The following is a 19,314-nucleotide window of genomic DNA, read 5'->3' as shown; positions in this document are numbered from 1 at the left end:
GCTTGTTTTGGATAATTGCATAGTTGAAAAACAAGGTTTATGAGTTTACGTCAAAAGCATTAGCCCCTTCAGCTTCCCTTCAGAACTGAAGCACTGGCATAGTACCACACCTGGCTTGTCGGGATAGGGCACGCAAATTTTGCACAGGAAGCATTACATGTACGCTCACGCTTATCGACATACCTGAACCTTCATCAACTCATTTAGCACATAGAACAACACTTGGTGTCAGACATGTTAAATATTTAGGCTTTCGTGTTCTTTGCCATAGCAGCTTGTGACTTTATCCGTCCACGTCATTGGGGTGGCACCACTGCATTATCATAACATTTATGCGAGCCATTCTAAGTTGTGTTGTATGCACTTCTAGAGGAGCCACAACATTTGTTTTCCGTTCATCCAGGTCCTTTTTGAACACTCACAAGGTCAGCCTCCCTTAGGTTTCTGCAGATATAAAGAGGTGCTGGTTGTGTAATGTCGCATGGCAAGAAACTCACCAGTCTACGATAACCCTCCACCCGAACGCACTGTAAGACTCTCAGTTCAACGCACCAAGGCCTTACTAATGAACTCTTGAGTTCAAAAAGGTGTGTTTAATGAGGTAGAACGCTAAACTCTGCAGTACCAAGGCCTGCCAAAACTGGAGCCTGAACACATGTGCTTTCAGGGTCAAACGCTTCTTTGCAGCATGACTCGTGATTATGAAGCACTGTTTCCAATCAGTGACCTCACAACTTGCTCCACCCTCCCTGTACTACCTTTGTGCTGGTCGTGTAATGTGGCATGGTAAGAAACTCACTAGTTTACGAGAACCCTCCACCCAAACGCACCGTAAGACACTCAGTTCAACTCAACAAGGCCTTACTAATTTACTTTTGAGTTCAATTAAGTGTGCTTGATGAGGTAGAATGCTAAATCCTGCAGTACCAAGGCCTGGCAGGACTGGAGCCTGAACACATGTGCTTTCAGTGAGCTCAAGGCACAAGGACTGAGATAAGTCCACATTTCACCAAAGAACAGCAATGTGAAAAAATTGTAGCCATAGATGATGAGCAGCGGCAGAAATGGCAGGAGGACCTCGTGGCGCAACGGTAGCGCGTCTGACTCCAGATCAGAAGGTTGCGTGTTCAAATCACGTCGGGGTCAAGCGCTTCTTTGTGGCATGACTCGTGACTATTACGCCCTGTTTACGATCAGTGACTTCTCAACTTGCTACACCCTCCCTGTACTACCTATGGCTCGGTGAGAAAAAGAAGCATCATTTTACCTTGGTTTGACTCTGATAGGGCCTGCCTCTTCACTATAAGGCTTTTTTTTGATGTTTCAGTCATCAATGCACAATATGATTAAGATTTTGAAGTGTCATTGGTATATTTACCTTCATCTATACGGACCACATCGCTTGCCAGCTCGGACTGCTGAAACGTTCTTGTGCTACACTGAGAAATACACAAGAGCCCCCCACACAAACACGGTGCGTAAGACTCTCAGTTTGACTCACCAAGGCCTTACTAATTAACTGATGAGTTCAGTCAGGTGCGCTTAATGAGGTAGAACGCTAAACTCTGCGGTACTGTGCTCGTCTTTGTCATGCTTTTAAAGCCTGTTCCTGACTAGCCTCCTGGTCACCGTGTTCACAAGTGTGGTCCAAACATGTCTTTGTGGTGACAGTCAGACACAACAGGTGACTGGACTTGCCTTGAAATGGCTTCTGCATCCAAAGGCCCAGCTCCTTGTCAGAAGGCAACGGTCGCAAGCATTCTTGCTTCTGGTAACAAACAACTCGCTCGCTCGCCCGAACAGGGACTTGAACCCTGGACCCTCAGATTAAAAGTCTGATGCTCTACCGACTGAGCTATCCGGGCTCTGTGGAGACTGTTTCGATCGCCAACCGAGGCCTGTCCAGGTCAAAGGGCATCGCTTCTTCAGAATATTCATGAGGAGAAGTTGGATGTGGCAACATGCTTACTTCTCATTTTACTTGTTCTTTGGAACTTATACTAATTGTACTTTTTGGCTTACTTGTCTTTCTTTATTTCGTAGTTGAAAAACAAGGTTTGTCAGTTTACGTACAAAGCGTTAGCCCCTTAGCTTCCCTTCAAAACTCAAGGACTGGCGTAGTACCACACCTAGCTTGTCGGGATAGGGCACACAAACGTTGCACAGGAACTTTTACATTTATGCTTATCCACAGACCTGAACCTTCATCAGCTCATTAAGCACTTGGAAATAATGTTGGTTGCTGACATGTTAAATATTTAGGCTTGTTGTGCTTTGAGACATATACTACTTGTACTTTGGGCTTGCTTGTTTTGGATAATTGCATAGTTGAAAAACAAGGTTTATGAGTTTACGTCAAAAGCATTAGCCCCTTCAGCTTCCCTTCAGAACTGAAGCACTGGCATAGTACCACACCTGGCTTGTCGGGATAGGGCACGCAAATTTTGCACAGGAAGCATTACATGTACGCTCACGCTTATCGACATACCTGAACCTTCATCAACTCATTTAGCACATAGAACAACACTTGGTGTCAGACATGTTAAATATTTAGGCTTTCGTGTTCTTTGCCATAGCAGCTTGTGACTTTATCCGTCCACGTCATTGGGGTGGCACCACTGCATTATCATAACATTTATGCGAGCCATTCTAAGTTGTGTTGTATGCACTTCTAGAGGAGCCACAACATTTGTTTTCCGTTCATCCAGGTCCTTTTTGAACACTCACAAGGTCAGCCTCCCTTAGGTTTCTGCAGATATAAAGAGGTGCTGGTTGTGTAATGTCGCATGGCAAGAAACTCACCAGTCTACGATAACCCTCCACCCGAACGCACTGTAAGACTCTCAGTTCAACGCACCAAGGCCTTACTAATGAACTCTTGAGTTCAAAAAGGTGTGTTTAATGAGGTAGAACGCTAAACTCTGCAGTACCAAGGCCTGCCAAAACTGGAGCCTGAACACATGTGCTTTCAGGGTCAAACGCTTCTTTGCAGCATGACTCGTGATTATGAAGCACTGTTTCCAATCAGTGACCTCACAACTTGCTCCACCCTCCCTGTACTACCTTTGTGCTGGTCGTGTAATGTGGCATGGTAAGAAACTCACTAGTTTACGAGAACCCTCCACCCAAACGCACCGTAAGACACTCAGTTCAACTCAACAAGGCCTTACTAATTTACTTTTGAGTTCAATTAAGTGTGCTTGATGAGGTAGAATGCTAAATCCTGCAGTACCAAGGCCTGGCAGGACTGGAGCCTGAACACATGTGCTTTCAGTGAGCTCAAGGCACAAGGACTGAGATAAGTCCACATTTCACCAAAGAACAGCAATGTGAAAAAATTGTAGCCATAGATGATGAGCAGCGGCAGAAATGGCATGAGGACCTCGTGGCGCAACGGTAGCGCGTCTGACTCCAGATCAGAAGGTTGCGTGTTCAAATCACGTCGGGGTCAAGCGCTTCTTTGTGGCATGACTCGTGACTATTACGCCCTGTTTACGATCAGTGACTTCTCAACTTGCTACACCCTCCCTGTACTACCTATGGCTCGGTGAGAAAAAGAAGCATCATTTTACCTTGGTTTCACTCTGATAGGGCCTGCCTCTTCACTATAAGGCTTTTTTTTGATGTTTCAGTCATCAATGCACAATATGATTAAGATTTTGAAGTGTCATTGGTATATTTACCTTCATCTATACGGACCACATCGCTTGCCAGCTCGGACTGCTGAAACGTTCTTGTGCTACACTGAGAAATACACAAGAGCCCCCCACACAAACACGGTGCGTAAGACTCTCAGTTTGACTCACCAAGGCCTTACTAATTAACTGATGAGTTCAGTCAGGTGCGCTTAATGAGGTAGAACGCTAAACTCTGCGGTACTGTGCTCGTCTTTGTCATGCTTTTAAAGCCTGTTCCTGACTAGCCTCCTGGTCACCGTGTTCACAAGTGTGGTCCAAACATGTCTTTGTGGTGACAGTCAGACACAACAGGTGACTGGACTTGCCTTGAAATGGCTTCTGCATCCAAAGGCCCAGCTCCTTGTCAGAAGGCAACGGTCGCAAGCATTCTTGCTTCTGGTAACAAACAACTCGCTCGCTCGCCCGAACAGGGACTTGAACCCTGGACCCTCAGATTAAAAGTCTGATGCTCTACCGACTGAGCTATCCGGGCTCTGTGGAGACTGTTTCGATCGCCAACCGAGGCCTGTCCAGGTCAAAGGGCATCGCTTCTTCAGAATATTCATGAGGAGAAGTTGGATGTGGCAACATGCTTACTTCTCATTTTACTTGTTCTTTGGAACTTATACTAATTGTACTTTTTGGCTTACTTGTCTTTCTTTATTTCGTAGTTGAAAAACAAGGTTTGTCAGTTTACGTACAAAGCGTTAGCCCCTTAGCTTCCCTTCAAAACTCAAGGACTGGCGTAGTACCACACCTAGCTTGTCGGGATAGGGCACACAAACGTTGCACAGGAACTTTTACATTTATGCTTATCCACAGACCTGAACCTTCATCAGCTCATTAAGCACTTGGAAATAATGTTGGTTGCTGACATGTTAAATATTTAGGCTTGTTGTGCTTTGAGACATATACTACTTGTACTTTGGGCTTGCTTGTTTTGGATAATTGCATAGTTGAAAAACAAGGTTTATGAGTTTACGTCAAAAGCATTAGCCCCTTCAGCTTCCCTTCAGAACTGAAGCACTGGCATAGTACCACACCTGGCTTGTCGGGATAGGGCACGCAAATTTTGCACAGGAAGCATTACATGTACGCTCACGCTTATCGACATACCTGAACCTTCATCAACTCATTTAGCACATAGAACAACACTTGGTGTCAGACATGTTAAATATTTAGGCTTTCGTGTTCTTTGCCATAGCAGCTTGTGACTTTATCCGTCCACGTCATTGGGGTGGCACCACTGCATTATCATAACATTTATGCGAGCCATTCTAAGTTGTGTTGTATGCACTTCTAGAGGAGCCACAACATTTGTTTTCCGTTCATCCAGGTCCTTTTTGAACACTCACAAGGTCAGCCTCCCTTAGGTTTCTGCAGATATAAAGAGGTGCTGGTTGTGTAATGTCGCATGGCAAGAAACTCACCAGTCTACGATAACCCTCCACCCGAACGCACTGTAAGACTCTCAGTTCAACGCACCAAGGCCTTACTACTGAACTCTTGAGTTCAAAAAGGTGTGTTTAATGAGGTAGAACGCTAAACTCTGCAGTACCAAGGCCTGCCAAAACTGGAGCCTGAACACATGTGCTTTCAGGGTCAAACGCTTCTTTGCAGCATGACTCGTGATTATGAAGCACTGTTTCCAATCAGTGACCTCACAACTTGCTCCACCCTCCCTGTACTACCTTTGTGCTGGTCGTGTAATGTGGCATGGTAAGAAACTCACTAGTTTACGAGAACCCTCCACCCAAACGCACCGTAAGACACTCAGTTCAACTCAACAAGGCCTTACTAATTTACTTTTGAGTTCAATTAAGTGTGCTTGATGAGGTAGAATGCTAAATCCTGCAGTACCAAGGCCTGGCAGGACTGGAGCCTGAACACATGTGCTTTCAGTGAGCTCAAGGCACAAGGACTGAGATAAGTCCACATTTCACCAAAGAACAGCAATGTGAAAAAATTGTAGCCATAGATGATGAGCAGCGGCAGAAATGGCATGAGGACCTCGTGGCGCAACGGTAGCGCGTCTGACTCCAGATCAGAAGGTTGCGTGTTCAAATCACGTCGGGGTCAAGCGCTTCTTTGTGGCATGACTCGTGACTATTACGCCCTGTTTACGATCAGTGACTTCTCAACTTGCTACACCCTCCCTGTACTACCTATGGCTCGGTGAGAAAAAGAAGCATCATTTTACCTTGGTTTCACTCTGATAGGGCCTGCCTCTTCACTATAAGGCTTTTTTTTGATGTTTCAGTCATCAATGCACAATATGATTAAGATTTTGAAGTGTCATTGGTATATTTACCTTCATCTATACGGACCACATCGCTTGCCAGCTCGGACTGCTGAAACGTTCTTGTGCTACACTGAGAAATACACAAGAGCCCCCCACACAAACACGGTGCGTAAGACTCTCAGTTTGACTCACCAAGGCCTTACTAATTAACTGATGAGTTCAGTCAGGTGCGCTTAATGAGGTAGAACGCTAAACTCTGCGGTACTGTGCTCGTCTTTGTCATGCTTTTAAAGCCTGTTCCTGACTAGCCTCCTGGTCACCGTGTTCACAAGTGTGGTCCAAACATGTCTTTGTGGTGACAGTCAGACACAACAGGTGACTGGACTTGCCTTGAAATGGCTTCTGCATCCAAAGGCCCAGCTCCTTGTCAGAAGGCAACGGTCGCAAGCATTCTTGCTTCTGGTAACAAACAACTCGCTCGCTCGCCCGAACAGGGACTTGAACCCTGGACCCTCAGATTAAAAGTCTGATGCTCTACCGACTGAGCTATCCGGGCTCTGTGGAGACTGTTTCGATCGCCAACCGAGGCCTGTCCAGGTCAAAGGGCATCGCTTCTTCAGAATATTCATGAGGAGAAGTTGGATGTGGCAACATGCTTACTTCTCATTTTACTTGTTCTTTGGAACTTATACTAATTGTACTTTTTGGCTTACTTGTCTTTCTTTATTTCGTAGTTGAAAAACAAGGTTTGTCAGTTTACGTACAAAGCGTTAGCCCCTTAGCTTCCCTTCAAAACTCAAGGACTGGCGTAGTACCACACCTAGCTTGTCGGGATAGGGCACACAAACGTTGCACAGGAACTTTTACATTTATGCTTATCCACAGACCTGAACCTTCATCAGCTCATTAAGCACTTGGAAATAATGTTGGTTGCTGACATGTTAAATATTTAGGCTTGTTGTGCTTTGAGACATATACTACTTGTACTTTGGGCTTGCTTGTTTTGGATAATTGCATAGTTGAAAAACAAGGTTTATGAGTTTACGTCAAAAGCATTAGCCCCTTCAGCTTCCCTTCAGAACTGAAGCACTGGCATAGTACCACACCTGGCTTGTCGGGATAGGGCACGCAAATTTTGCACAGGAAGCATTACATGTACGCTCACGCTTATCGACATACCTGAACCTTCATCAACTCATTTAGCACATAGAACAACACTTGGTGTCAGACATGTTAAATATTTAGGCTTTCGTGTTCTTTGCCATAGCAGCTTGTGACTTTATCCGTCCACGTCATTGGGGTGGCACCACTGCATTATCATAACATTTATGCGAGCCATTCTAAGTTGTGTTGTATGCACTTCTAGAGGAGCCACAACATTTGTTTTCCGTTCATCCAGGTCCTTTTTGAACACTCACAAGGTCAGCCTCCCTTAGGTTTCTGCAGATATAAAGAGGTGCTGGTTGTGTAATGTCGCATGGCAAGAAACTCACCAGTCTACGATAACCCTCCACCCGAACGCACTGTAAGACTCTCAGTTCAACGCACCAAGGCCTTACTACTGAACTCTTGAGTTCAAAAAGGTGTGTTTAATGAGGTAGAACGCTAAACTCTGCAGTACCAAGGCCTGCCAAAACTGGAGCCTGAACACATGTGCTTTCAGGGTCAAACGCTTCTTTGCAGCATGACTCGTGATTATGAAGCACTGTTTCCAATCAGTGACCTCACAACTTGCTCCACCCTCCCTGTACTACCTTTGTGCTGGTCGTGTAATGTGGCATGGTAAGAAACTCACTAGTTTACGAGAACCCTCCACCCAAACGCACCGTAAGACACTCAGTTCAACTCAACAAGGCCTTACTAATTTACTTTTGAGTTCAATTAAGTGTGCTTGATGAGGTAGAATGCTAAATCCTGCAGTACCAAGGCCTGGCAGGACTGGAGCCTGAACACATGTGCTTTCAGTGAGCTCAAGGCACAAGGACTGAGATAAGTCCACATTTCACCAAAGAACAGCAATGTGAAAAAATTGTAGCCATAGATGATGAGCAGCGGCAGAAATGGCATGAGGACCTCGTGGCGCAACGGTAGCGCGTCTGACTCCAGATCAGAAGGTTGCGTGTTCAAATCACGTCGGGGTCAAGCGCTTCTTTGTGGCATGACTCGTGACTATTACGCCCTGTTTACGATCAGTGACTTCTCAACTTGCTACACCCTCCCTGTACTACCTATGGCTCGGTGAGAAAAAGAAGCATCATTTTACCTTGGTTTCACTCTGATAGGGCCTGCCTCTTCACTATAAGGCTTTTTTTTGATGTTTCAGTCATCAATGCACAATATGATTAAGATTTTGAAGTGTCATTGGTATATTTACCTTCATCTATACGGACCACATCGCTTGCCAGCTCGGACTGCTGAAACGTTCTTGTGCTACACTGAGAAATACACAAGAGCCCCCCACACAAACACGGTGCGTAAGACTCTCAGTTTGACTCACCAAGGCCTTACTAATTAACTGATGAGTTCAGTCAGGTGCGCTTAATGAGGTAGAACGCTAAACTCTGCGGTACTGTGCTCGTCTTTGTCATGCTTTTAAAGCCTGTTCCTGACTAGCCTCCTGGTCACCGTGTTCACAAGTGTGGTCCAAACATGTCTTTGTGGTGACAGTCAGACACAACAGGTGACTGGACTTGCCTTGAAATGGCTTCTGCATCCAAAGGCCCAGCTCCTTGTCAGAAGGCAACGGTCGCAAGCATTCTTGCTTCTGGTAACAAACAACTCGCTCGCTCGCCCGAACAGGGACTTGAACCCTGGACCCTCAGATTAAAAGTCTGATGCTCTACCGACTGAGCTATCCGGGCTCTGTGGAGACTGTTTCGATCGCCAACCGAGGCCTGTCCAGGTCAAAGGGCATCGCTTCTTCAGAATATTCATGAGGAGAAGTTGGATGTGGCAACATGCTTACTTCTCATTTTACTTGTTCTTTGGAACTTATACTAATTGTACTTTTTGGCTTACTTGTCTTTCTTTATTTCGTAGTTGAAAAACAAGGTTTGTCAGTTTACGTACAAAGCGTTAGCCCCTTAGCTTCCCTTCAAAACTCAAGGACTGGCGTAGTACCACACCTAGCTTGTCGGGATAGGGCACACAAACGTTGCACAGGAACTTTTACATTTATGCTTATCCACAGACCTGAACCTTCATCAGCTCATTAAGCACTTGGAAATAATGTTGGTTGCTGACATGTTAAATATTTAGGCTTGTTGTGCTTTGAGACATATACTACTTGTACTTTGGGCTTGCTTGTTTTGGATAATTGCATAGTTGAAAAACAAGGTTTATGAGTTTACGTCAAAAGCATTAGCCCCTTCAGCTTCCCTTCAGAACTGAAGCACTGGCATAGTACCACACCTGGCTTGTCGGGATAGGGCACGCAAATTTTGCACAGGAAGCATTACATGTACGCTCACGCTTATCGACATACCTGAACCTTCATCAACTCATTTAGCACATAGAACAACACTTGGTGTCAGACATGTTAAATATTTAGGCTTTCGTGTTCTTTGCCATAGCAGCTTGTGACTTTATCCGTCCACGTCATTGGGGTGGCACCACTGCATTATCATAACATTTATGCGAGCCATTCTAAGTTGTGTTGTATGCACTTCTAGAGGAGCCACAACATTTGTTTTCCGTTCATCCAGGTCCTTTTTGAACACTCACAAGGTCAGCCTCCCTTAGGTTTCTGCAGATATAAAGAGGTGCTGGTTGTGTAATGTCGCATGGCAAGAACTCACCAGTCTACGATAACCCTCCACCCGAACGCACTGTAAGACTCTCAGTTCAACGCACCAAGGCCTTACTACTGAACTCTTGAGTTCAAAAAGGTGTGTTTAATGAGGTAGAACGCTAAACTCTGCAGTACCAAGGCCTGCCAAAACTGGAGCCTGAACACATGTGCTTTCAGGGTCAAACGCTTCTTTGCAGCATGACTCGTGATTATGAAGCACTGTTTCCAATCAGTGACCTCACAACTTGCTCCACCCTCCCTGTACTACCTTTGTGCTGGTCGTGTAATGTGGCATGGTAAGAAACTCACTAGTTTACGAGAACCCTCCACCCAAACGCACCGTAAGACACTCAGTTCAACTCAACAAGGCCTTACTAATTTACTTTTGAGTTCAATTAAGTGTGCTTGATGAGGTAGAATGCTAAATCCTGCAGTACCAAGGCCTGGCAGGACTGGAGCCTGAACACATGTGCTTTCAGTGAGCTCAAGGCACAAGGACTGAGATAAGTCCACATTTCACCAAAGAACAGCAATGTGAAAAAATTGTAGCCATAGATGATGAGCAGCGGCAGAAATGGCATGAGGACCTCGTGGCGCAACGGTAGCGCGTCTGACTCCAGATCAGAAGGTTGCGTGTTCAAATCACGTCGGGGTCAAGCGCTTCTTTGTGGCATGACTCGTGACTATTACGCCCTGTTTACGATCAGTGACTTCCTGACTTGCTACACCCTCCCTGTACTACCTATGGCTCGGTGAGAAAAAGAAGCATCATTTTACCTTGGTTTCACTCTGATAGGGCCTGCCTCTTCACTATAAGGCTTTTTTTTGATGTTTCAGTCATCAATGCACAATATGATTAAGATTTTGAAGTGTCATTGGTATATTTACCTTCATCTATACGGACCACATCGCTTGCCAGCTCGGACTGCTGAAACGTTCTTGTGCTACACTGAGAAATACACAAGAGCCCCCCACACAAACACGGTGCGTAAGACTCTCAGTTTGACTCACCAAGGCCTTACTAATTAACTGATGAGTTCAGTCAGGTGCGCTTAATGAGGTAGAACGCTAAACTCTGCGGTACTGTGCTCGTCTTTGTCATGCTTTTAAAGCCTGTTCCTGACTAGCCTCCTGGTCACCGTGTTCACAAGTGTGGTCCAAACATGTCTTTGTGGTGACAGTCAGACACAACAGGTGACTGGACTTGCCTTGAAATGGCTTCTGCATCCAAAGGCCCAGCTCCTTGTCAGAAGGCAACGGTCGCAAGCATTCTTGCTTCTGGTAACAAACACTCGCTCGCTCGCCCGAACAGGGACTTGAACCCTGGACCCTCAGATTAAAAGTCTGATGCTCTACCGACTGAGCTATCCGGGCTCTGTGGAGACTGTTTCGATCGCCACCGAGGCCTGTCCAGGTCAAAGGGCATCGCTTCTTCAGAATATTCATGAGGAGAAGTTGGATGTGGCAACATGCTTACTTCTCATTTTACTTGTTCTTTGGAACTTATACTAATTGTACTTTTTGGCTTACTTGTCTTTCTTTATTTCGTAGTTGAAAAACAGGTTTGTCAGTTTACGTACAAAGCGTTAGCCCCTTAGCTTCCCTTCAAAACTCAAGGACTGGCGTAGTACCACACCTAGCTTGTCGGGATAGGGCACACAAACGTTGCACAGGAACTTTTACATTATGCTTATCCACAGACCTGAACCTTCATCAGCTCATTAAGCACTTGGAAATAATGTTGGTTGCTGACATGTTAAATATTTAGGCTTGTTGTGCTTTGAGACATATACTACTTGTACTTTGGGCTTGCTTGTTTTGGATAATTGCATAGTTGAAAAACAAGGTTTATGAGTTTACGTCAAAAGCATTAGCCCCTTCAGCTTCCCTTCAGAACTGAAGCACTGGCATAGTACCACACCTGGCTTGTCGGGATAGGGCACGCAAATTTTGCACAGGAAGCATTACATGTACGCTCACGCTTATCGACATACCTGAACCTTCATCAACTCATTTAGCACATAGAACAACACTTGGTGTCAGACATGTTAAATATTTAGGCTTTCGTGTTCTTTGCCATAGCAGCTTGTGACTTTATCCGTCCACGTCATTGGGGTGGCACCACTGCATTATCATAACATTTATGCGAGCCATTCTAAGTTGTGTTGTATGCACTTCTAGAGGAGCCACAACATTTGTTTTCCGTTCATCCAGGTCCTTTTTGAACACTCACAAGGTCAGCCTCCCTTAGGTTTCTGCAGATATAAAGAGGTGCTGGTTGTGTAATGTCGCATGGCAAGAAACTCACCAGTCTACGATAACCCTCCACCCGAACGCACTGTAAGACTCTCAGTTCAACGCACCAAGGCCTTACTACTGAACTCTTGAGTTCAAAAGGTGTGTTTAATGAGGTAGAACGCTAAACTCTGCAGTACCAAGGCCTGCCAAAACTGGAGCCTGAACACATGTGCTTTCAGGGTCAAACGCTTCTTTGCAGCATGACTCGTGATTATGAAGCACTGTTTCCAATCAGTGACCTCACAACTTGCTCCACCCTCCCTGTACTACCTTTGTGCTGGTCGTGTAATGTGGCATGGTAAGAAACTCACTAGTTTACGAGAACCCTCCACCCAAACGCACCGTAAGACACTCAGTTCAACTCAACAAGGCCTTACTAATTTACTTTTGAGTTCAATTAAGTGTGCTTGATGAGGTAGAATGCTAAATCCTGCAGTACCAAGGCCTGGCAGGACTGGAGCCTGAACACATGTGCTTTCAGTGAGCTCAAGGCACAAGGACTGAGATAAGTCCACATTTCACCAAAGAACAGCAATGTGAAAAAATTGTAGCCATAGATGATGAGCAGCGGCAGAAATGGCATGAGGACCTCGTGGCGCAACGGTAGCGCGTCTGACTCCAGATCAGAAGGTTGCGTGTTCAAATCACGTCGGGGTCAAGCGCTTCTTTGTGGCATGACTCGTGACTATTACGCCCTGTTTACGATCAGTGACTTCTCAACTTGCTACACCCTCCCTGTACTACCTATGGCTCGGTGAGAAAAAGAAGCATCATTTTACCTTGGTTTCACTCTGATAGGGCCTGCCTCTTCACTATAAGGCTTTTTTTTGATGTTTCAGTCATCAATGCACAATATGATTAAGATTTTGAAGTGTCATTGGTATATTTACCTTCATCTATACGGACCACATCGCTTGCCAGCTCGGACTGCTGAAACGTTCTTGTGCTACACTGAGAAATACACAAGAGCCCCCCACACAAACACGGTGCGTAAGACTCTCAGTTTGACTCACCAAGGCCTTACTAATTAACTGATGAGTTCAGTCAGGTGCGCTTAATGAGGTAGAACGCTAAACTCTGCGGTACTGTGCTCGTCTTTGTCATGCTTTTAAAGCCTGTTCCTGACTAGCCTCCTGGTCACCGTGTTCACAAGTGTGGTCCAAACATGTCTTTGTGGTGACAGTCAGACACAACAGGTGACTGGACTTGCCTTGAAATGGCTTCTGCATCCAAAGGCCCAGCTCCTTGTCAGAAGGCAACGGTCGCAAGCATTCTTGCTTCTGGTAACAAACAACTCGCTCGCTCGCCCGAACAGGGACTTGAACCCTGGACCCTCAGATTAAAAGTCTGATGCTCTACCGACTGAGCTATCCGGGCTCTGTGGAGACTGTTTCGATCGCCAACCGAGGCCTGTCCAGGTCAAAGGGCATCGCTTCTTCAGAATATTCATGAGGAGAAGTTGGATGTGGCAACATGCTTACTTCTCATTTTACTTGTTCTTTGGAACTTATACTAATTGTACTTTTTGGCTTACTTGTCTTTCTTTATTTCGTAGTTGAAAAACAAGGTTTGTCAGTTTACGTACAAAGCGTTAGCCCCTTAGCTTCCCTTCAAAACTCAAGGACTGGCGTAGTACCACACCTAGCTTGTCGGGATAGGGCACACAAACGTTGCACAGGAACTTTTACATTTATGCTTATCCACAGACCTGAACCTTCATCAGCTCATTAAGCACTTGGAAATAATGTTGGTTGCTGACATGTTAAATATTTAGGCTTGTTGTGCTTTGAGACATATACTACTTGTACTTTGGGCTTGCTTGTTTTGGATAATTGCATAGTTGAAAAACAAGGTTTATGAGTTTACGTCAAAAGCATTAGCCCCTTCAGCTTCCCTTCAGAACTGAAGCACTGGCATAGTACCACACCTGGCTTGTCGGGATAGGGCACGCAAATTTTGCACAGGAAGCATTACATGTACGCTCACGCTTATCGACATACCTGAACCTTCATCAACTCATTTAGCACATAGAACAACACTTGGTGTCAGACATGTTAAATATTTAGGCTTTCGTGTTCTTTGCCATAGCAGCTTGTGACTTTATCCGTCCACGTCATTGGGGTGGCACCACTGCATTATCATAACATTTATGCGAGCCATTCTAAGTTGTGTTGTATGCACTTCTAGAGGAGCCACAACATTTGTTTTCCGTTCATCCAGGTCCTTTTTGAACACTCACAAGGTCAGCCTCCCTTAGGTTTCTGCAGATATAAAGAGGTGCTGGTTGTGTAATGTCGCATGGCAAGAAACTCACCAGTCTACGATAACCCTCCACCCGAACGCACTGTAAGACTCTCAGTTCAACGCACCAAGGCCTTACTACTGAACTCTTGAGTTCAAAAAGGTGTGTTTAATGAGGTAGAACGCTAAACTCTGCAGTACCAAGGCCTGCCAAAACTGGAGCCTGAACACATGTGCTTTCAGGGTCAAACGCTTCTTTGCAGCATGACTCGTGATTATGAAGCACTGTTTCCAATCAGTGACCTCACAACTTGCTCCACCCTCCCTGTACTACCTTTGTGCTGGTCGTGTAATGTGGCATGGTAAGAAACTCACTAGTTTACGAGAACCCTCCACCCAAACGCACCGTAAGACACTCAGTTCAACTCAACAAGGCCTTACTAATTTACTTTTGAGTTCAATTAAGTGTGCTTGATGAGGTAGAATGCTAAATCCTGCAGTACCAAGGCCTGGCAGGACTGGAGCCTGAACACATGTGCTTTCAGTGAGCTCAAGGCACAAGGACTGAGATAAGTCCACATTTCACCAAAGAACAGCAATGTGAAAAAATTGTAGCCATAGATGATGAGCAGCGGCAGAAATGGCATGAGGACCTCGTGGCGCAACGGTAGCGCGTCTGACTCCAGATCAGAAGGTTGCGTGTTCAAATCACGTCGGGGTCAAGCGCTTCTTTGTGGCATGACTCGTGACTATTACGCCCTGTTTACGATCAGTGACTTCTCAACTTGCTACACCCTCCCTGTACTACCTATGGCTCGGTGAGAAAAAGAAGCATCATTTTACCTTGGTTTCACTCTGATAGGGCCTGCCTCTTCACTATAAGGCTTTTTTTTGATGTTTCAGTCATCAATGCACAATATGATTAAGATTTTGAAGTGTCATTGGTATATTTACCTTCATCTATACGGACCACATCGCTTGCCAGCTCGGACTGCTGAAACGTTCTTGTGCTACACTGAGAAATACACAAGAGCCCCCCACACAAACACGGTGCGTAAGACTCTCAGTTTGACTCACCAAGGCCTTACTAATTAACTGATGAGTTCAGTCAGGTGCGCTTAATGAGGTAGAACGCTAAACTCTGCGGTACTGTGCTCGTCTTTGTCATGCTTTTAAAGCCTGTTCCTGACTAGCCTCCTGGTCACCGTGTTCACAAGTGTGGTCCAAACATGTCTTTTGTGGTGACAGTCAGACACAACAGGTGACTGGACTTGCCTTGAAATGGCTTCTGCATCCAAAGGCCCAGCTCCTTGTCAGAAGGCAACGGTCGCAAGCATTCTTGCTTCTGGTAACAAACAACTCGCTCGCTCGCCCGAACAGGGACTTGAACCCTGGACCCTCAGATTAAAAGTCTGATGCTCTACCGACTGAGCTATCCGGGCTCTGTGGGAGACTGTTTCGATCGCCAACCGAGGCCTGTCCAGGTCAAAGGGCATCGCTTCTTCAGAATATTCATGAGGAGAAGTTGGATGTGGCAACATGCTTACTTCTCATTTTACTTGTTCTTTGGAACTTATACTAATTGTACTTTTTGGCTTACTTGTCTTTCTTTATTTCGTAGTTGAAAAACAAGGTTTGTCAGTTTACGTACAAAGCGTTAGCCCCTTAGCTTCCCTTCAAAACTCAAGGACTGGCGTAGTACCACACCTAGCTTGTCGGGATAGGGCACACAAACGTTGCACAGGAACTTTTACATTTATGCTTATCCACAGACCTGAACCTTCATCAGCTCATTAAGCACTTGGAAATAATGTTGGTTGCTGACATGTTAAATATTTAGGCTTGTTGTGCTTTGAGACATATACTACTTGTACTTTGGGCTTGCTTGTTTTGGATAATTGCATAGTTGAAAAACAAGGTTTATGAGTTTACGTCAAAAGCATTAGCCCCTTCAGCTTCCCTTCAGAACTGAAGCACTGGCATAGTACCACACCTGGCTTGTCGGGATAGGGCACGCAAATTTTGCACAGGAAGCATTACATGTACGCTCACGCTTATCGACATACCTGAACCTTCATCAACTCATTTAGCACATAGAACAACACTTGGTGTCAGACATGTTAAATATTTAGGCTTTCGTGTTCTTTGCCATAGCAGCTTGTGACTTTATCCGTCCACGTCATTGGGGTGGCACCACTGCATTATCATAACATTTATGCGAGCCATTCTAAGTTGTGTTGTATGCACTTCTAGAGGAGCCACAACATTTGTTTTCCGTTCATCCAGGTCCTTTTTGAACACTCACAAGGTCAGCCTCCCTTAGGTTTCTGCAGATATAAAGAGGTGCTGGTTGTGTAATGTCGCATGGCAAGAAACTCACCAGTCTACGATAACCCTCCACCCGAACGCACTGTAAGACTCTCAGTTCAACGCACCAAGGCCTTACTACTGAACTCTTGAGTTCAAAAAGGTGTGTTTAATGAGGTAGAACGCTAAACTCTGCAGTACCAAGGCCTGCCAAAACTGGAGCCTGAACACATGTGCTTTCAGGGTCAAACGCTTCTTTGCAGCATGACTCGTGATTATGAAGCACTGTTTCCAATCAGTGACCTCACAACTTGCTCCACCCTCCCTGTACTACCTTTGTGCTGGTCGTGTAATGTGGCATGGTAAGAAACTCACTAGTTTACGAGAACCCTCCACCCAAACGCACCGTAAGACACTCAGTTCAACTCAACAAGGCCTTACTAATTTACTTTTGAGTTCAATTAAGTGTGCTTGATGAGGTAGAATGCTAAATCCTGCAGTACCAAGGCCTGGCAGGACTGGAGCCTGAACACATGTGCTTTCAGTGAGCTCAAGGCACAAGGACTGAGATAAGTCCACATTTCACCAAAGAACAGCAATGTGAAAAAATTGTAGCCATAGATGATGAGCAGCGGCAGAAATGGCATGAGGACCTCGTGGCGCAACGGTAGCGCGTCTGACTCCAGATCAGAAGGTTGCGTGTTCAAATCACGTCGGGGTCAAGCGCTTCTTTGTGGCATGACTCGTGACTATTACGCCCTGTTTACGATCAGTGACTTCTCAACTTGCTACACCCTCCCTGTACTACCTATGGCTCGGTGAGAAAAAGAAGCATCATTTTACCTTGGTTTCACTCTGATAGGGCCTGCCTCTTCACTATAAGGCTTTTTTTTGATGTTTCAGTCATCAATGCACAATATGATTAAGATTTTGAAGTGTCATTGGTATATTTACCTTCATCTATACGGACCACATCGCTTGCCAGCTCGGACTGCTGAAACGTTCTTGTGCTACACTGAGAAATACACAAGAGCCCCCCACACAAACACGGTGCGTAAGACTCTCAGTTTGACTCACCAAGGCCTTACTAATTAACTGATGAGTTCAGTCAGGTGCGCTTAATGAGGTAGAACGCTAAACTCTGCGGTACTGTGCTCGTCTTTGTCATGCTTTTAAAGCCTGTTCCTGACTAGCCTCCTGGTCACCGTGTTCACAAGTGTGGTCCAAACATGTCTTTTTGGTGACAGTCAGACACAACAGGTGACTGGACTTGCCTTGAAATGGCTTCTGCATCCAAAGGCCCAGCTCCTTGTCAGAAGGCAACGGTCGCAAGCATTCTTGCTTCTGGTAACAAACAACTCGCTCGCTCGCCCGAACAGGGACTTGAACCCTGGACCCTCAGATTAAAAGTCTGATGCTCTACCGACTGAGCTATCCGGGCTCTGTGGAGACTGTTTCGATCGCCAACCGAGGCCTGTCCAGGTCAAAGGGCATCGCTTCTTCAGAATATTCATGAGGAGAAGTTGGATGTGGCAACATGCTTACTTCTCATTTTACTTGTTCTTTGGAACTTATACTAATTGTACTTTTGGCTTACTTGTCTTTCTTTATTTCGTAGTTGAAAAACAAGGTTTGTCAGTTTACGTACAAAGCGTTAGCCCCTTAGCTTCCCTTCAAAACTCAAGGACTGGCGTAGTACCACACCTAGCTTGTCGGGATAGGGCACACAAACGTTGCACAGGAACTTTTACATTTATGCTTATCCACAGACCTGAACCTTCATCAGCTCATTAAGCACTTGGAAATAATGTTGGTTGCTGACATGTTAAATATTTAGGCTTGTTGTGCTTTGAGACATATACTACTTGTACTTTGGGCTTGCTTGTTTTGGATAATTGCATAGTTGAAAAACAAGGTTTATGAGTTTACGTCAAAAGCATTAGCCCCTTCAGCTTCCCTTCAGAACTGAAGCACTGGCATAGTACCACACCTGGCTTGTCGGATAGGGCACGCAAATTTTGCACAGGAAGCATTACATGTACGCTCACGCTTATCGACATACCTGAACCTTCATCAACTCATTTAGCACATAGAACAACACTTGGTGTCAGACATGTTAAATATTTAGGCTTTCGTGTTCTTTGCCATAGCAGCTTGTGACTTTATCCGTCCACGTCATTGGGGTGGCACCACTGCATTATCATAACATTTATGCGAGCCATTCTAAGTTGTGTTGTATGCACTTCTAGAGGAGCCACAACATTTGTTTTCCGTTCATCCAGGTCCTTTTTGAACACTCACAAGGTCAGCCTCCCTTAGGTTTCTGCAGATATAAAGAGGTGCTGGTTGTGTAATGTCGCATGGCAAGAAACTCACCAGTCTACGATAACCCTCCACCCGAACGCACTGTAAGACTCTCAGTTCAACGCACCAAGGCCTTACTAATGAACTCTTGAGTCAAAAAGGTGTGTTTATGAGGTAGAACGCTAAACTCTGCAGTACCAAGGCCTGCCAAAACTGGAGCCTGAACACATGTGCTTTCAGGGTCAACGCTTCTTTGCAGCATGACTCGTGATTATGAAGCACTGTTTCCAATCAGTGACCTCACAACTTGCTCCACCCTCCCTGTACTACCCGTTGTGCTGGTCGTGTAATGTGGCATGGTAGAAACTCACTAGTTTACGAGAACCCTCCACCCAAACGCACCGTAAGACACTCAGTTCAACTCAACAAGGCCTTACTAATTTACTTTTGAGTTC

General features: G+C 45.4%; 16 non-coding genes across 16 annotated transcripts; 8 read left to right on the top strand and 8 right to left on the bottom strand.

The window, feature by feature from the left end:
- Nucleotides 1–1,074: 1,074 nt before the first annotated feature.
- On the top strand, nucleotides 1,075–1,146 carry trnaw-cca. Its single transcript has one exon. It is a non-coding gene; the product is annotated as a tRNA-Trp (tRNA).
- Nucleotides 1,147–1,792: 646 nt separating this feature from the next.
- On the bottom strand, nucleotides 1,793–1,865 carry trnak-uuu. Its single transcript has one exon. It is a non-coding gene; the product is annotated as a tRNA-Lys (tRNA).
- A 1,514-nt stretch (nucleotides 1,866–3,379) lies between these two features.
- On the top strand, nucleotides 3,380–3,451 carry trnaw-cca. Its single transcript has one exon. It is a non-coding gene; the product is annotated as a tRNA-Trp (tRNA).
- Nucleotides 3,452–4,097: 646 nt separating this feature from the next.
- trnak-uuu lies at nucleotides 4,098–4,170 on the bottom strand. Its single transcript has one exon. It is a non-coding gene; the product is annotated as a tRNA-Lys (tRNA).
- A 1,514-nt stretch (nucleotides 4,171–5,684) lies between these two features.
- Nucleotides 5,685–5,756, top strand: trnaw-cca. The gene has a single exon. It is a non-coding gene; the product is annotated as a tRNA-Trp (tRNA).
- A 646-nt stretch (nucleotides 5,757–6,402) lies between these two features.
- On the bottom strand, nucleotides 6,403–6,475 carry trnak-uuu. The gene has a single exon. It is a non-coding gene; the product is annotated as a tRNA-Lys (tRNA).
- A 1,514-nt stretch (nucleotides 6,476–7,989) lies between these two features.
- Nucleotides 7,990–8,061, top strand: trnaw-cca. Its single transcript has one exon. It is a non-coding gene; the product is annotated as a tRNA-Trp (tRNA).
- A 646-nt stretch (nucleotides 8,062–8,707) lies between these two features.
- Nucleotides 8,708–8,780, bottom strand: trnak-uuu. Its single transcript has one exon. It is a non-coding gene; the product is annotated as a tRNA-Lys (tRNA).
- A 1,513-nt stretch (nucleotides 8,781–10,293) lies between these two features.
- trnaw-cca lies at nucleotides 10,294–10,365 on the top strand. The gene has a single exon. It is a non-coding gene; the product is annotated as a tRNA-Trp (tRNA).
- Nucleotides 10,366–11,010: 645 nt separating this feature from the next.
- trnak-uuu lies at nucleotides 11,011–11,083 on the bottom strand. Its single transcript has one exon. It is a non-coding gene; the product is annotated as a tRNA-Lys (tRNA).
- Nucleotides 11,084–12,593: 1,510 nt separating this feature from the next.
- On the top strand, nucleotides 12,594–12,665 carry trnaw-cca. Its single transcript has one exon. It is a non-coding gene; the product is annotated as a tRNA-Trp (tRNA).
- A 646-nt stretch (nucleotides 12,666–13,311) lies between these two features.
- trnak-uuu lies at nucleotides 13,312–13,384 on the bottom strand. The gene has a single exon. It is a non-coding gene; the product is annotated as a tRNA-Lys (tRNA).
- Nucleotides 13,385–14,898: 1,514 nt separating this feature from the next.
- On the top strand, nucleotides 14,899–14,970 carry trnaw-cca. The gene has a single exon. It is a non-coding gene; the product is annotated as a tRNA-Trp (tRNA).
- A 647-nt stretch (nucleotides 14,971–15,617) lies between these two features.
- On the bottom strand, nucleotides 15,618–15,690 carry trnak-uuu. Its single transcript has one exon. It is a non-coding gene; the product is annotated as a tRNA-Lys (tRNA).
- A 1,515-nt stretch (nucleotides 15,691–17,205) lies between these two features.
- trnaw-cca lies at nucleotides 17,206–17,277 on the top strand. The gene has a single exon. It is a non-coding gene; the product is annotated as a tRNA-Trp (tRNA).
- A 646-nt stretch (nucleotides 17,278–17,923) lies between these two features.
- trnak-uuu lies at nucleotides 17,924–17,996 on the bottom strand. Its single transcript has one exon. It is a non-coding gene; the product is annotated as a tRNA-Lys (tRNA).
- Between the last annotated feature and the right edge of the window lie 1,318 nt (nucleotides 17,997–19,314).

This window comes from Colossoma macropomum, unplaced genomic scaffold (assembly GCF_904425465.1).
Source record: "Colossoma macropomum unplaced genomic scaffold, Colossoma_macropomum, whole genome shotgun sequence".
Lineage (NCBI taxonomy): Eukaryota > Metazoa > Chordata > Actinopteri > Characiformes > Serrasalmidae > Colossoma > Colossoma macropomum.
The sequence above is the reverse complement of the archived record's forward strand: the minus strand, read 5'-3'. Positions and strand labels throughout refer to the sequence as shown.